Here is a 16,676-nt window from a genome sequence, read left to right as displayed (position 1 = left end):
CCTCCTTGAACCGCTTCATCAGCCGGCTCGGAGAGAAAGCTCTCCCCCTCTACCGCCTCATGAAGAAGACCACTCACTTTGAGTGGAATGACCAAGCCGACCAAGCTTTTCATGAGCTGAAGAAGATGCTGGCCACGCCGCCTATCCTGGCAGCACCGACTGAGAAAGAGCCCATGCTCCTCTACATTGCCGCAACCAGCCGGGTGGTCAGCACCGTCATCATAGTCCAACGCCCAGAAGAGGGCCGAGCCCAGCCGGTCCAGAGGCCGGTGTACTACTTGAGCGAGGTGCTGTCTACCTCGAAGCAGAACTACCCGCACTACCAGAAGATCTGCTACGGCGTGTACTTCGCTGCCAAGAAGCTGAAGCCCTACTTCCAAGAGCATCCCATCATGGTTGTATGCACCGCCCCACTGGCCGAGATCATAGGCAGCCGGGATGCATCCGGCCGGGTGGCGAAATGGGCCATCGAGCTGGCCCCGTACACGATTTTCTACCAGCCTCGCACCGCCATCAAGTCCCAAGCACTGGCCGACTTCCTCGTCGACTGGGCCGAGACCCAGTACCTGCCGCCAGCTCCCGACTCCACTCATTGGCGTATGCACTTCAATGGGTCCAAGATGCGCACCGGCTTGGGAGCCGGCGTCATCCTCACCTCTCCCGAAGGCGACAAGCTCAGATACACGCTGCAAATTCACTTTGCCGCCTCCAACAATGTGGCCGAGTACGAGGCGCTCATACACGGGCTCCGGCTTGCCAAAGAGCTCGGCATTCGCCGGATCCTATGTTATGGCGACTCGGACTTGGTGGTCCACCACTCATCCGGTGACTGGGATGCCAAGGACGCAAATATGGCAAGCTACCGCTTCCTCGTTCAGCAGATCAGTGGGTACTTTGAAGGATGCGAGTTCCTCCACGTACCGCGAGCCGACAACGAGCCAGCTGATGCCCTGGCTCGAATAGGCTCCACTTGGCAAGCAATACCAACCGGTGTCTCTCTACAACGCCTCCTCAAGCCGTCTATCAAGCCGTCTCCAGAGTTCGATTCCATCTTCGTGCCGCCTGACCCCGATACAGCCGGGTCTGGCTCGAAGAACCAAGTGGGTGACCCGGGAACTTCGATAGTCGGCCCGGGGACATCAGCAGGCGGCTCGGGGACTTCCGTAGTTACGCCCGACCCGGGGACTGCCACACCCGGCTCGGGGACTGCGGTAGTCGGCCCGGAGGCTGCACCAACACAGCAGGCGGCGGCCGACTCCAGCATTTCACCACCCAGCCCGCCCGCCCTGGTCGTAGTAGCCGTGTTGGCAATAGAAGAAGTCGCAGCTCCATCATGGGCTCAGTCCATCCTCAACTTCCTAATAAACCAAGATCTGCCAGCTGACGAAACAGAGGCAAGACAAGTCCAACGCCGAGCCAGAGCATACACAATCGTCAATAGAGAGCTCATCAAGCGCAGTGTCACTGGAGTCCTCCAGCGATGCGTCGAGCAAGAGAAGGGCATTGCAATCCTCAGAGACATCCACCAAGGAGAAAGCGGCCACCATGCGGCCTCAAGATCACTCGTCGCCAAAGCTTTCCGCCATGGTTTCTTTTAGCCAACTGCTTTGGATGACGCCAAGGAGTTAGTTAAACATTGCAAAGGGTGCCAACTCTTCAGCTCCAAGCAACACATGCCGGCTTCAGCACTCAAGACCATTCCCCTCACTTGGCCCTTCGCCGTTTGGGGACTGGACATGGTGGGCCCATTCAAGACGGCGCGCGGCGACATGGCACATCTGCTTGTCGCTGTGGATCAATTCACCAAATGGATTGAGGCAAAGCCGATCAAGAAGCTGAATGGGCCGACTGCCGTGACATTCATCGCAGAAATAACAACTCGGTATGGCGTGCCACACAGCATCATCACCGACAATGGCACGAATTTCGCCAAGGGAGCCTTGGCACGTTTCTGCGCGACGCAAGGCATCCGGTTGGACTTAGCGTCCGTTGCCCACCCGCAGTCAAACGGCCAGGTCGAGCGAGCCAACGGCCTCATCCTTTCTGGCATCAAGCCCCAACTGGTCATACCACTGGAGCGTTCAGCTGGCTGTTGGCTCGATGAGCTGCCGGCCGTCCTCTGGAGTCTGCGCACTACCCCAAACAAGTCAACCGGCTTCACTCCTTTCTTCCTCATGTATGGTGCCGAGGCGGTCATCCCAACTGACATCGAGTTCGACTCGCCTCGGGTAACCGTGTACATGGAGGCGGAGGCCAAGGAAGCACGAGAAGACGGCGTCGACCTGCTGGAAGAAGGCCGGCTGTTAGCCCTCAGCCGGTCCGCCATCTATCAGCATGGCCTGCGCCGCTACCACAGCCAGATGGTCAAGCCAAGATCCTTCCAAGAGGGCGATCTTGTGCTCCGGCTGATCCAGCGAACAGCCGGCCAGCACAAGCTCTCGGCCCCTTGGGAGGGCCCCTTCGTCATCGGCAGAGCTTTAGGCAACGACTCCTACTACCTGATCGACGCGCAGAAGCCGAAGGCACGAAAGAGAGACGACTCCGGCAAGGAGTCGGAACGACCATGGAACGCCAACCTCCTCCGAAGATTTTACAGTTGAAATGCAGTATGTATCACGCTAACTTTTGTCCTAAGTACGAGATAATAGGCCCCCCGAGGAGAGCTCGGGGACTGCCATCTTTTATCTATGAATGAAGAATATCATGCTTATGACCTTGTCATTACATTCACCTTTTTTCGTCCGGCACCGGGTTCGACTAGTCGGCCCGGGGACTGGCCGCCTAGAGTTATATTAAAAGTCCTACCCGCGGCCAGACAAGTAGTGTGCCGGCACCCTAGCCTTCTCTTGCCAAAAGTCGCAGTTCGAAGAACCGGCTGTCCGGCTGGCAAGAGTTAAAGGCAGGAGAGGACGCCCACATGAAAAACGGCTAGGGACTAACGGACTAATATAACAAAAGCCGGTTTTTCTCCCACCACCGACCGACTACCAGAGTAGCCGGCCAGCCGGCTTCCATTCGCCTCGCTTCAATCTAAGAAAGCTCGAGTACTTGCCTTCCCAAAAGGGGAAGGCGGCAAAGGAAACAGCCTAAGGATAAAAAGCATACATGAATGGAAACCAAACACGCACACGATCATATTTACACAAAAGACCTTGAAAAGGCCAGCATTCAACATAATCCGAATACACCCCCAGTGGGTGGAACTGCGCAAGTTTAATAAAAATTGTTCAAAGGGTAACAAGCAGGAAAAGCAAGGACGGCAGATTAAGCCAGGGGAGCAACTGGCGAGTCGGGCAGGTCGGTGGAGACGGCAGTGCCGGCTGGAGGAGTGGCCGGCTGGCGAACCTCGGCATGATCACCGCCTCCCGCAGAGGGCGCTCTAGCACGCGCCTCGTTGCTGGAAGCACGGTCAGGCTGAGGCTGGCTGGCCGCTTCACCGGCCGGCTCAACGTCTTCGCCCTCCTCTCCTTCATCGTCTTCGCCTTCATCGTTGGAGGCGATCTCCTCCGCCGAGTCCTCACCCGCTACCGGGTCCAGCCCGAACCACTCCTCCGGCTGGGCAACACCGTCGTCATTTATTTCAGGAGCGAAGACGCTGATGTCAATGCACTCGGCGATCGTCAAGGCACGCTGAGCGATAGCCGGCCGCACCTCCTCCATCTCCTCGTCGGCCTCCAGCCGCCAGGTGCGCAGCTGGTCCAGGTTCAGCCCGGGATACCAGGCTCGGACGAACTCCAGCGCCCTCCCAGCTCCAAGCCGGGCCGCCGATGCCTTCCAGGCTTCAAAGCGGCCAACCGCAACCTCCAGCCAGTCGGCAGTCCGACTCGGGGTGCGGGGAATCGTCTCGCCTAGCCAGAGGGCGGCCAACACCTGCGCCCCGGCGCGCTGGAGGCGGCGGAGCATACGGTGAGCCGGCTGCAGCCGGGCTTGGACCGCCAAGAGTTGCTCCACAAGCGTCCGGCTCGCGTCCGGCGCGATTTCATCCCCCGCCTGCCGGCGTGCCTCGCAATGGGCCTCGATGCTTTGGGTGGCGAAGACGGAGTAGCCGGGAAAGTAGTCTGCACAGAGAACAAAAAGCAGCACAAATCAGAACACAAATCAGGGGCGAGGGGCAAGCAAGGAGTGAGGAAGGCGGCTTACCGTCGATCAGATCCTCGATATGACCGAAGCCCTCACTCAGCGCTTGCTTCGCCTCAGCCTAGCCCGCTGCTTCGGTCTCGAACTCGGCCTTCAGGGCGTCCTCGCTATCTTGCGCCTTCTTCAGGGCCGCCTTGTGGCTCTCCTCCTGGTCGGCCAACTTCTTGGCCAGGCGGTCAAGCTCCAGGACCAAGGCGTTGTACTCGGCTTCCTTTGCGCGAAGGGCGGCCTAGGCCCCGCTGAGCTGCCCCCTCAAGTCGGCATTGGCCCCTGCAAGCATGAAGGCAAAGGAAAATCAATAAGGAAGAAGTCGCCAAGGAAGATCCGACCCGATTGCTCAGCAGTCGGCCCGAATCTCGGGGACTACACCCAGTGGGTGCGCTGACGGGCCCCCATAGGAGATGAACGAAACAAAGCACGCACTCCGGCTGCTGGTCAAGTCTTCGGTTCTCCGGCCCAGCTCCTGAGCCTAGGAGTTGAAGGCGGCAGCGCGGAGGTTATGATACTCCTGGAAGATCAGACAGGAGGCGAGAATAAGATAGTTGTCAGGACCTAGTAAGTTCCAAGCCGCCTACGCAGCAGCCGACTCGAAACTAGGGGACTACACCCAGTGGGTGCGCTGACGCGCCCCCACGGAAGAAATCAAAAGAGCAAAACAACCAAGGCCAGAAGACTCACCCGGATGACAGCCCGTGTCACGAGGAACTCTTTGGTGTATTGCTGCAGCGAGGCGGCTTGGGCTTGAAGCCGGTTCCGGACCTCCTGGGCCGCCGCATTCAGCTTGCCCGTCCCCCCGCTGGGAGTCCACTCGGACGTGCTGACGCTGGCCGCCTCCAGGGCCTCCGCCGTCTGGCTGGAGCCCGCAGCTCGGTGCGGCTCCGGTGCGGAGGTGCCTCCCCCTGCGCGCCGGCGCAGTGCCGGCTGCACCTCGAGGCCGGCCCATGCCTCCGGCTCGCCCCCGGCCGGCTGCTCTGGCGCCGCGGCTGATTGGCCGCTTTGGCCCGCCCCAGTCGGCGCCGTTCGCGGCGCCCCCTCCACGAAGACCATGTGGTCCTCCCTCCTCTCCACCACCGGCGAGTCTTGCTCTACCTCCTCCGACGGAGGCACGGGGATGTCGGGGGCCACGGCGCGGAGGGGAACGACAAGCAGCGGAGGCTGGTTGTGCGAGGCCTCCGCCTCCGTCTCCGCGGCTGCCGCCTCCGCCCGGGCCTTGGCCGCCGCGTCGGCCTGCTCCTTCGCCGCCTGGGCGGTCCTTCGCTCCCCCGTCTCCCGCTCCTCCCGCACCTCCCATGCGTTCCGCTCCGTGGCCTCCCTAAGGTCGGCGCGGGGATCCACGCGGCGGGAGCCTGAAGACCCTCCAGTCGGACCGACAACGGAGCCGCCAGGACCCCGCTCAAGGGAAAGCGGTGCCCTGTCCGGCGAGCAAAGAAAGGTTCGGAAGAGCTTCAATCGAAAAGGACAACAAAATATATATATATACATATATATATATATACAAGACATTTGACGACTTACGCCGAGATCGCCTGCGGCTGTTTCACCGCCTTGCGGAAGCGGGCCGCCTTCACGGCCGCCTCATCCCGCTTGGTCGCCGCCGTGGAAGCCTTGGATTTTTTGGACCGGCTGCTGAAGAAGGTCGACGCGGCCCGGCGCTTCTGCACGCCGCCGTGGGCAGCCGGCGCGGCAGACGGGCCCGCGCCTTGATGATCAAGCACCGGCTGGCGGTGCGGGGCGGCTTCGACCTTGTCGTCATCCGACCAGTCCTCGAAGCCGGCTCCGGGCCCCGCGCCTCCTGCCTCGTTGCCTTCCCCCACGATGGCGTCTTCCATGGCAGCCGCTCCCAGGTCCGGGTCGTCGGCGTCGTCCACCGTGCGGTCGGGCAGGAGCTGGCGATGTACCCCTGCGGCCCCGGCCGTCGGCGGAAGAAGAGGGTTCTGCTAAGGGCAAACCAACTGATCAAAGGTCGGCTATCATGAGGCCGGCTACAAAAAGGAAGAAAAGAAGAAAAACTTACGGCAGGCGGAGGGTTGGCACGAGAATACGGCTCCTTGCCGTATCGCCAATCCTCGGCGAGCTTGCAGTTGGAGATGTAGTTCACCATGTAAGACACCTCTGCATGAGGCATCTCCCGGGTGCTCAGCCGGCACGGGTCGAAGCGGCCGCTCATCTGGCAAATCATGTGAGGCCGGCCTTGGAGCGGAAGTACCCGGCGCTCCACGAAGGCGGCCACCAAGTCGGCTCCAGTCAGGCCCTCCGACTGGATCATCACCCGGAGCCGGGAGACGGCTGCGTTCCCGGCCTGAGACAGCGACCTGGCCCGGTAGCTCCACGAAGGTTGCCTCCCAGCCGGCGGGCCGGCTACGTAAGCCGGCAGGTTGACGTAGTCGCCTTGCGGGGCGATGTTCTTCACGTAAAAGTAGGACTTTTGCCAGAGCTTCACCGACTGGATCAGCGGGATGGGCGGGAACGGATTGTTCTCGCCCGTCCACCTCATGGCAATGAAGGCTCCGCAGGGGGCGGGCACGCCCGCGACGACGGTGCCGAACTTGCTCTGGAAGAATTCCCCCCAGAGCTCGAGCGTGGGGAGAACCCCAAGAAAGCCCTCGCATAGGGTGACGAAAGCCAACAGCAGCATCACCGCGTTGGGCGTGAGGTGATGCGGCTGGAGGTGGTAGAATTCAAGGAAGGCTCGAAGGAATCCGCTCGCCGGGAGGCCGAAGCCGCGCAGGCAGTGCGAGCGGAAGATCACCCGCTTGCCCTCCTCTGGTGCCGGCGAAATCTCCCTCGCCGGCGCTTGACGAACCCGCACGAAGTTCTCGCCCGGCAGGCGCCATGTCCGGCGGAGGAACTCGACGTGGTCCTCGTGGACGTTGGAGCCATCCCACGAGCTCGACAGCGCCATGGGAGCGACGCGGCGAGGAGCAAGACAATGCGACGGCGGAGACGCGCACGACCCCGCTACTGCAGGACCGAAGGAGCCGAGAGGTCCGATGGCGGAATGGCGCGGCAATGGGTTGCTGCGGCGGCGGAAAGAAGAAGAAGGAAGGCGAGAAGGGGCGGAGCGAGGGAGAGCGTGCGAGCCTCTGCCGCTCCCCCTCCTCCCCCTACTTATAGACCTGCGCGGCGGAGCCGAGGAGGCGTGGCGTGGGGGAACGTGGGGATCAACTTCGCCCACTCCCCCACGTCCCGTGATTATTGCGCCCTGATGGCGTAATAAAACCGCCGCGGGAAGGCGAGCGGTCTGCGTGGGCCGCAGAAGATCCGCGCTCGGGCCGAGGCCTAGGAGTGGCGGGCCCAGGCCTGTGGCGGCGTCCTGTCGCGCGTGTGCGCTGGCAGGATTTCCTCGCCACGTGGCCCGCGGGATGGCGTGCGGTCAGCTCGCAGGCCGACCCGCGTTCCTGCCTACGAGAAACGGAGCTTTCCGAAGGTGGCGCGCACAAGCAAAGCCGGCCCCTCAGGATAGGAAGCTGACCAAGCTTCTCGTCCCTTTGTCAGCCTCGAAGCTCGATCAGCTTCGGGGACTACTGTCGGAGTAAATGACCACGGGTAGCCTAGCCAGCTCCCCCTGGCCCTTCTGAAAAAATTGCGAGCCGATCCGGCCCTCAAGAATCCAAGACATGGGGCCGCCTTCCCCCTGCCGGCTGTCTCCCAAGCCGGCTATCGGAAGGCGACCCGACTTTAGCCCCCATGAAGAAAGCCGCGGGAGGGCCGGCTCCGAGAAGCCGGCCGCGAGAAGGCCGACTCTAAGAAGCCGGCACCCACAAAACGGTCAGGATCATACCCTCGAAGTCTGCATCCACATAACGGCGATGTGACGGGGCGTGGCTACAGTAAAGCCTGCCACCCCCGAATCCCGGAGCATGCCTGGCACAGTGCGCCGTACGGGTGGCCATGACCCGTCTGGCGCGGCACTGTTGCCACATTGACCCTGATCTCATCCATGACGGGCTGCCAGTGTGGCCCACGGGCGGTGGGCCCCTTCAAGCAGAGAGACGCCCGAAGGCGGCCAGGCCTCCCCCAGTTGGCCCAAGACAGAGCCGGCTCTCCACAGCCGGCTTGCCACCTCCCTCGAAGGAGACGCCCCATTAAGGAGACAAGATGCGGTGAGGCTACAGCGATCACCCGCCGAACGGCGGCACTGTAGCCACGCCCACCTCGGCGAAGCCCTCGTCACCAGGATTGAGCAACAGTAACCAGCCACCGACAAGGCCTTGGACAGTGGGGCCTGCCTGTCGAGCAAGGAGCCGGCAGCCGGCGGGACCCACCAGCCGGCGGGCCCCAGCAGCCGGTGCAGAAGCCGGTGAGTGTAGCCACAGACGGCTGGGCCCCACGCCCAGCCGGATTACCATTGCACCCCCGGGGGGTAGGCCTATATAAACCCCCCGGGACACCCATGCAAAGGGTTGATCCAAGCTAGTTCTAGACACCACATAGAGAGGGGAGGAGGGCTAGCCGTGCTCTACTTTTTCTCCTCACAAAACAGCTCAAGGAGCATCGTGTAGCTACTTGTTCATCTAGTGATCATGCGGAGACCCCGCAGAGCAGCAGTAGGGGTGTTATCTTCACGGAGAGCCCCGAAGCTGGGTAAGATTCGCCGGCGTGCATGTCTTCACCTCATCCCGCTTCCAGGCACCGGCGACGTCTTACTGGTTCCCACAATGATAAGCCACCCGTTGGCATATGTCGCACCTACCACCCGACATATTATCTTTGGGTCAACTAACCATGCTATTAACGTTGAGTTTGAGAATCTTATGACTAAGGAATTTGCGATGAGCATGATGGGAGAGTTGAAGTTCTTTCTCGGTTTTCAAGTGAAGCAATTGAGAGGCGGAACCTTCATCAACCAGTCTCGTTATATCCAAGACATGCTCAAGAGATTCAAAATGCAAGATGTCAAGCCAATGAAGACACCCATGGCCACAAATGGTCAACTTCATCTTGATCCAAATGGTAAAGAAGTGGATCAAAAGGTATATCGCTCTATGATCGGTTCCTTGCTTTACCTTTGTGCATCTAGGCCAGATATTATGTTGAGTGTGTGTATGTGTGCAAGATTTCAATCCGCTCCTAAGGAGAGCCACTATTCGGCAGTGAAAAGGATCCTTTGATATTTGGTTCATACCCCAAACTTGGGCCTTTGGTATCCCAAGGGATCATCATTTGAGTTAATGGGTTACTCGGATTCGGATTGGGCCGGGGACAAGGTTGATCGCAAGTCCACATCCGGCTCATGTCAATTCCTAGGGAGATCGTTGGTAAGTTGGTCTTCAAAGAAGCAAAATTGTATATCTCTCTCCACAGCCGAAGCCGAGTATATTGCTGTCGGAAGTTGTTGTGCCCAATTATTATGGATGAGGCAAACTTTGATGGATTATGGTGTAAAATGTGACAAAGTGCCTCTTTGGTGTGACAATGAAAGTGCCATCAAGATCGCCGAGGATCCGGTTCAACATAGCAAGACCAAGCATATTGAGATTCATCATCATTTCATTAGAGATCATGTGGCCAAGGGAAACATTGAGTTACTCCATGTCAACACCGAGAATCAACTAGCAGACATCTTCACCAAGCCCCTTGATGAAGCAAGATTCCGCGAGTTAAGGCATGAGCTAAATATCGTGGATATTATTAACTTCAGATGAAACTCTTGCTCGCACACACATACTCATGTACTATCTGTTGGGTAACGTAGTAATTTCAAAAAATTTCCTACGCACACGCAAGATCATGGTGATGCATAGCAACGAGAGGGGAGAGTGTAATCTACGTACCCTTGTAGATCGACAACGGAAGCGTTAGCACAACGTGGTTGATGTAGTCGTACGTCTTCACGGCCCGACCAATCAAGCACCGAAACTACGGCACCTCCGAGTTCTAGCACACGTTCAGCTCGATGACGTTCCCCGGACTCCGATCCAGCAAAGTGTCGGGGAAGAGTTCCATCAGCACGATGGCGTGGTGACGATCTTGATGTACTACCGTCGTAGGGCTTCGCCTAAGCACCGCTGCAATATTATCGAGGACTATGGTGGAAGGGGGCACCGCACACGGCTAAGAATATGATCACGTGGATCAACTTGTGTGTCTAGGGGTGCCCCTTGCCTCCGTATATAAAGGATCAAAGGGGGGGTGCGGCCGGCCAGGAGAGGGCGCGCCAGGAGGAGTCCTACTCCCTCCGGGAGTAGGATTCCCCCCCCTTTCCTAGTTGGAATAGGATTTGGGAAGGGGGAAAGAGGAGAGAGAGAAGGAAGGGGGGCGCCACCCCCCTCTCCTTGTCCTATTCGGACTAGGGGGGAGGGGCGCGCGGCCCAGCCCTGGCCACCTCTCCTCTCTTCCACTAAGGCCCACTAAGGCCCATATACCTTCCTGGGGGTTCCGGTAACCTCTCGGTACTCCGGTAAAATCCCGATTTCACCCGGAACACTTCTGATATCCAAATATAGGCTTACAATATATCAATCTTTATGTCTCGACCATTTCGAGACTCCTCGTCATGTCCCCGATCCCATCCGGGACTCCGAACTCCTTCGGTACATCAAAACTCATAAACTCATAATATAACTGACATCGAAACCTTAAGCGTGCGGACCCTACGGGTTCGAGAACAATGTAGATATGACCGAGACATGTCTCCGGTCAATAACCAATAGCGGAACCTGGATGCTCATATTGGCTCCTACATATTCTACGAAGAGCTTTTATCGGTCAGACCGCATAACAACATACATTGTTCCCTTTGTCATCGGTATGTTACTTGCCCGAGATTCGATCGTCGGTATCTCAATACCTAGTTCAATCTCGTTACCGGTAAGTCTCTTTACTCGTTCCGTAATACATCATCTCACAACTAACTCATTAGTTGCAATGCTTGCATGGCTTATGTGATGTGTATTACCGAGAGGGCCCAGAGATACCTCTCCGACAATCGGAGTGACAAATCCTAATCTCGAAATATGCCAACCCAACATGTACCTTTGGAGACACCTATAGAGCACCTTTATAATCACCCAGTTACGTTGTGACGTTTGGTAGCACACAAAGTGTTCCTCCGGTAAACGGGAGTTGCATAATCTCATAGTCATAGGAACATGTATAAGTCATGAAGAAAGCAATAGCAACATACTAAACGATCGGGTGCTAAGCTAATGGAATGGGTCATGTCAATCAAATCATTCACCTAATGATGTGATCCTGTTAATCAAATAACAACTCTTTGTCCATGGTTAGGAAACATAACCATCTTTGATTAACGAGCTAGTCTAGTAGAGGCATACTAGTGACACTCTGTTTGTCTATGTATTCACACATGGATTATGTTTCCGGTTAATACAATTCTAGCATGAATAATAAACATTTATCATAATATAAGGAAATAAATAATAACTTTATTATTGCCTCTAGGGCATATTTGCTTCAGTCTCCCACTTGCACTAGAGTCAATAATCTAGATTATACAGTAATAATTCTAACACCCATGGAGCCTTGGTGCTGATCATGTTTTGCTCGTGGAAGGATCTTAGTCAACGGGTCTGCTACATTCAGATCCGTATGTATCTTACAAATCTCTATGTCTCCCACCTGGACTAGATCCCGGATGGAATTGAAGCATCTCTTGATGTGCTTGGTTCTCTTGTGAAATCTGGATTCCTTTGCCAAGGCAATTGCACCAGTATTGTCACAAAAGATTTTCATTGGACCTGATGCATTAGGTATGACACCTAGATCGGATATGAACTCCTTCATCCAGACTCCTTCATTTGCTGCTTCCGAAGCAGCTATGTATTCTGCTTCACACGTAGATCCCGCCATGACGCTTTGTTTAGAACTGCGCCAACTGACAGCTCCACCATTTAATGTAAATACGTATCTAGTTTGCGATTTAGAATCGTCCGGATCAGTGTCAAAGCTCGCATCGACGTAACCATTTACGATTAGCTCTTTGTCACCTCCATAAACGAGAAACATATCCTTAGTCCTTTTCAGGTATTTCAAGATGTTCTTGACCGCTGTCCAGTGATCCACTCCTGGATTACTTTGGTACCTCCCTGCTAGACTTATAGCAAGGCACACATCAGGTCTGGTACACAGCATTGCATACATGATAGAGCCTATGGCTGAAGCATAGGGAACATCTTTCATTTTCTCTCTATCTTCTGCAGTGGTCGGGCATTGAGTCTGACTCAATTTCACACCTTGTAACACAAGCAAGAACCCTTTCTTTGCTTGATCCATTTTGAACTTCTTCAGAACTTTGTCAAGGTATGTGCTTTGTGAAAGTCCAATTAAGCGTCTTGATCTATCTCTATAGATCTTAATGCCTAATATGTAAGCAGCTTCACCGAGGTCTTTCATTGAAAAACTCTTATTCAAGTCTCCCTTTATGCTATCCAGAACTTCTATATCATTTCCAATTAGTAATATGTCATCCACATATAATATCAGAAATGCTACAGAGCTCCCACTCACTTTCTTGTAAATACAGGCTTCTCCAAAAGTCTGTATAAAACCAAATGCTTTGATCACACTATCAAAGCGTTTATTCCAACTCCGAGAGGCTTGCACCAGTCCATAAATGGATCGCTGGAGCTTGCACACTTTGTTAGCTCCCTTTGGATCGACAAAACCTTCTGGCATATACAACTCTGCTTCCAGAAATCCATTCAGGAATGCAGTTTTGACATCCATCTGCCAAATTTCATAATCATAAAATGCGGCAATTGCTAACATGATTCGGACAGACTTAAGCATCGCTACGGGTGAGAAGGTCTCATCGTAGTCAATCCCTTGAACTTGCCGAAAACCTTTTGCGACAAGTCGAGCTTTGTAGACAGTAATATTACCGTCAGCGTCCGTCTTCTTCTTGAAGATCCATTTATTCTCTATTGCTTGCCGATCATTGGGCAAGTCAACCAAAGTCCATACTTTGTTCTCATACATGGATCCCATCTCAGATTTCATGGCTTCAAGCCATTTTGCGGAATCTGGGCTCACCATCGCTTCTTCATAGTTCGTAGGTTCATCATGATCTAGTAGCATGACTTCCAGAACAGGATTACCATACCACTCTGGCGCGGATCTCACTCTGGTTGATCTACAAGGTTCAGTAGTATCTTGTTCTGAAGTTTCATGATCATTATCATTAGCTTCCTCACTAATTGGTGTAGGTGTCACAGAAACCGATTTCTGTGATGTACTACTTTCCAATAAGGGGTTAGGTACAGTTACCTTGTCAAGTTCTACTTTCCTCCCACTCACTTCTTTCGAGAGAAATTCCTTCTCTAGAAAGTTTCCGAATTTAGCAACAAAAGTCTTGCCTTCGGATCTGTGATAGAAGGTGTATCCAATAGTTTCCTTTGGATATCCTATGAAGACACATTTTTTCGATTTGGGTTCGAGCTTATCAGGTTGAAGCTTTTTCACATAAGCATCGCAGCCCCAAAGTTTCAGAAATGACAACTTTGGTTTCTTGCCAAACCACAAATCATTAGGCGTCGTCTCAACGGATTTTGATGGTGCCCTATTTAACGTGAATGCGGCCGTCTCTAGAGCGTATCCCCAAAACAATAGCGGTAAATCAGTAAGAGACATCATAGATTGTACCATATCTAGTAAAGTACGATTACAACGTTCGGACACACCATTACGCTGTGGTGTTCCGGGTGGCGTGAGTTGCGAAACTATTCCACATTGTTTCAAATGTACACCAAACTCGTAACTCAAATATTCTCCTCCACAATCAGATCGTAGGAATTTTATTTTCTTGTTACGATGATTTTCAACTTCACTCTGAAATTCTTTGAACTTTTCAAACGTTTCAGACTTGTATTTCATTAAGTAGATATACCCATATCTACTTAAGTCATCTGTGAAGGTGAGAAAATAACGATATCCGCCACGAGCCTCAACATTCATCGGACCACATACATCTGTATGTATGATTTCTAACAAATCTGTTTCTCTCTCCATAGTACCGGAGAACGGTGTTTTTGTCATCTTACCCATAAGGCACGGTTCACAAGTACCAAGTGATTCATAATCAAGTGGTTCCAAAAGCCCATCAGTATGGAGTTTCTTCATGCACTTTATACCGATATGACCTAAACGGCAGTGCCACAAATAAGTTGCACTATCATTATCAACTCTGCATCTTTTGGTTTCAACACTATGAATATGTGTGTCACTACTATCGAGATTTAATAAGAATAGACCACTCTTTAAGGGTGCATGATCATAAAAGATATTACTCATGTAAATAGAACAACCATTATTCTCTGATTTAAATGAATAACCGTCTCGCATCAAACAAGATCCAGATATAATGTTCATGCTTAACGCTGGCACCAAATAACAATTATTTAGGTCTAATATTAATCCCGAAGGTAGATGTAGAGGTAGCATGCTGACTGCGATCACATCGACTTTAGAACCATTTCCCACGCACATCGTCACCTCGTCCTTAGCCAATCTTTGCTTAATCTGTAGTCCCTGTTTCGAGTTGCAAATATTAGCAACAGAACCAGTATCAAATACCCAGGTGCTACTGCAAGCATTAGTAAGGTACACATCAATAACATGTATATCACATATACCTTTGTTCACCTTTCCATCCTTCTTATCCGCCAAATACTTGAGGCAGTTCCGCTTCCAGTGACCAGTCTGCTTGCAGTAGAAGCACTCAGTTTCAGGCTTAGGTCCAGGTTTGGGTTTCTTCTCTTGAGCAGCAACTTGCTTGCTGTTCTTTTTGAAGTTCCCCTTCTTCTTCCCTTTGCCCTTTTTCTTGAAACTAGTGGTCTTGTTGACCATCAACACTTGATGCTCCTTCTTGATTTCTACCTCCGCAGCTTTCAGCATTGCGAAGAGCTCGGGAATAGTCTTATTCATCCCTTGCATATTATAGTTCATCACAAAGCTCTTGTAGCTTGGTGGCAGTGCTTGGAGAATTCTATCAATGACGCAATCATCTGGAAGATTAACTCCCAATTGAATCAAGTGATTATTATACCCAGACATTTTGAGTATATGCTCACTGACAGAACTGTTCTCCTCCATCTTGCAGCTATAGAACTTATTGGAGACTTCATATCTCTCAATCCGGGCATTTGCTTGAAATATTAACTTCAACTCCTGGAACATCTCATATGCTCCATGACGTTCAAAACGTCGTTGAAGTCCCGATTCTAAGCCGTAAAGCATGGCACACTGAACTATCGAGTAGTCATCAGCTTTGCTCTGCCAGACGTTCATAACATCTGGTGTTGCTCCAGCAGCAGGCCTGGCACCCAGCGGTGCTTCCAGGACGTAATTCTTCTGTGCAGCAATGAGGATAATCCTCAAGTTACGGACCCAGTCCGTGTAATTGCTACCATCATCTTTCAACTTTGCTTTCTCAAGGAACGCATTAAAATTCAACGGAACAACAGCACGGGCCATCTATCTACAATCAAACATGAATAAGCAAGATACTATCAGGTACTAAGTTCATGATAAATTTAGGTTCAATTAATCATATTACTTAAAGAACTCCCACTTAGATAGACATCCTTCTAATCCTCTAAGTGATCACGTGATCCAAATCAACTGAACCATGTCCGATCATCACGTGAGATGGAGTAGCTTCATTGGTGAACATCACTATGTTGATCATATCTACTATATGATTCACGCTCGACCTTTCGGTCTCCGTGTTCCGAGGCCATATCTGTATATGCTTGGCTCGTCAAGTATAACCTGAGTATTCCGCGTGTGCAACTGTTTTGCACCCGTTGTATTTGAACGTAGAGCCTATCACACCCGATCATCACGTGGTGTCTCAGCACGAAGAACTTTCGCAATGGTGCATACTCAGGGAGAACACTTCTTGATAATTAGTGAGAGATCATCTTATAATCCTACCGTCAATCAAAGCAAGATAAGATGCATAAAAGATAAACATCACATGCAATCAATATAAGTGATATGATATGGCCATCATCATCTTGTGCTTGTGATCTCCATCTTCGAAGCACCGTCATGATCACCATCGTCACCGGCGCGACACCTTGATCTCCATCGTAGCATCATTGTCGTCTCGCCAATCTTATGCTTCCACGACTATCGCTACCGCTTAGTGATAAAGTAAAGCATTACAGCGCGATTGCATTGCATACAATAAAGCGACAACCATATGGCTCCTGCCAGTTCCCAATAACTCGGTTACAAAACATGATCATCTCATAAAATAAAATTTAGCATCATGTCTTGACCATATCACATCACAACATGCCCTGCAAAAACAAGTTAGACGTCCTCTACTTTGTTGTTGCAAGTTTTACGTGGTGCTACGGGCTTAAGCAAGAACCAATCTTACCTACGCATCAAAACCACAACGACAGTTTGTCAAGTTGGTGTTGTTTTAACCTTCGCAAGGACCGGGCGTAGCCACACTCGGTTCAACTAAAGTTGGAGAAACTGTCACCCGCTAGCCACCTTTGTGCAAAGCACGTCGGGAGAACCGGTCTCGCGTAAGCGTACGCGTAATGTCGGTCCGGGCCGCTTCG

General features: G+C 53.0%; 1 pseudogene; it reads left to right on the top strand.

Annotated features, from left to right (window-relative positions):
• The first annotated feature begins 9,023 nt into the window (after nt 1–9,023).
• On the top strand, nt 9,024–9,782 carry LOC147972769 (secreted RxLR effector protein 161 pseudogene; annotated as a pseudogene).
• Nucleotides 9,783–16,676: the final 6,894 nt, after the last annotated feature.

This window comes from Triticum urartu, chromosome 5A, assembly GCF_056163025.1.
Source record: "Triticum urartu cultivar PI428250 chromosome 5A, HENAU_Tu73, whole genome shotgun sequence".
NCBI classification, from domain to species: domain Eukaryota; kingdom Viridiplantae; phylum Streptophyta; class Magnoliopsida; order Poales; family Poaceae; genus Triticum; species Triticum urartu.
The sequence above is the reverse complement of the archived record's forward strand: the minus strand, read 5'-3'. Positions and strand labels throughout refer to the sequence as shown.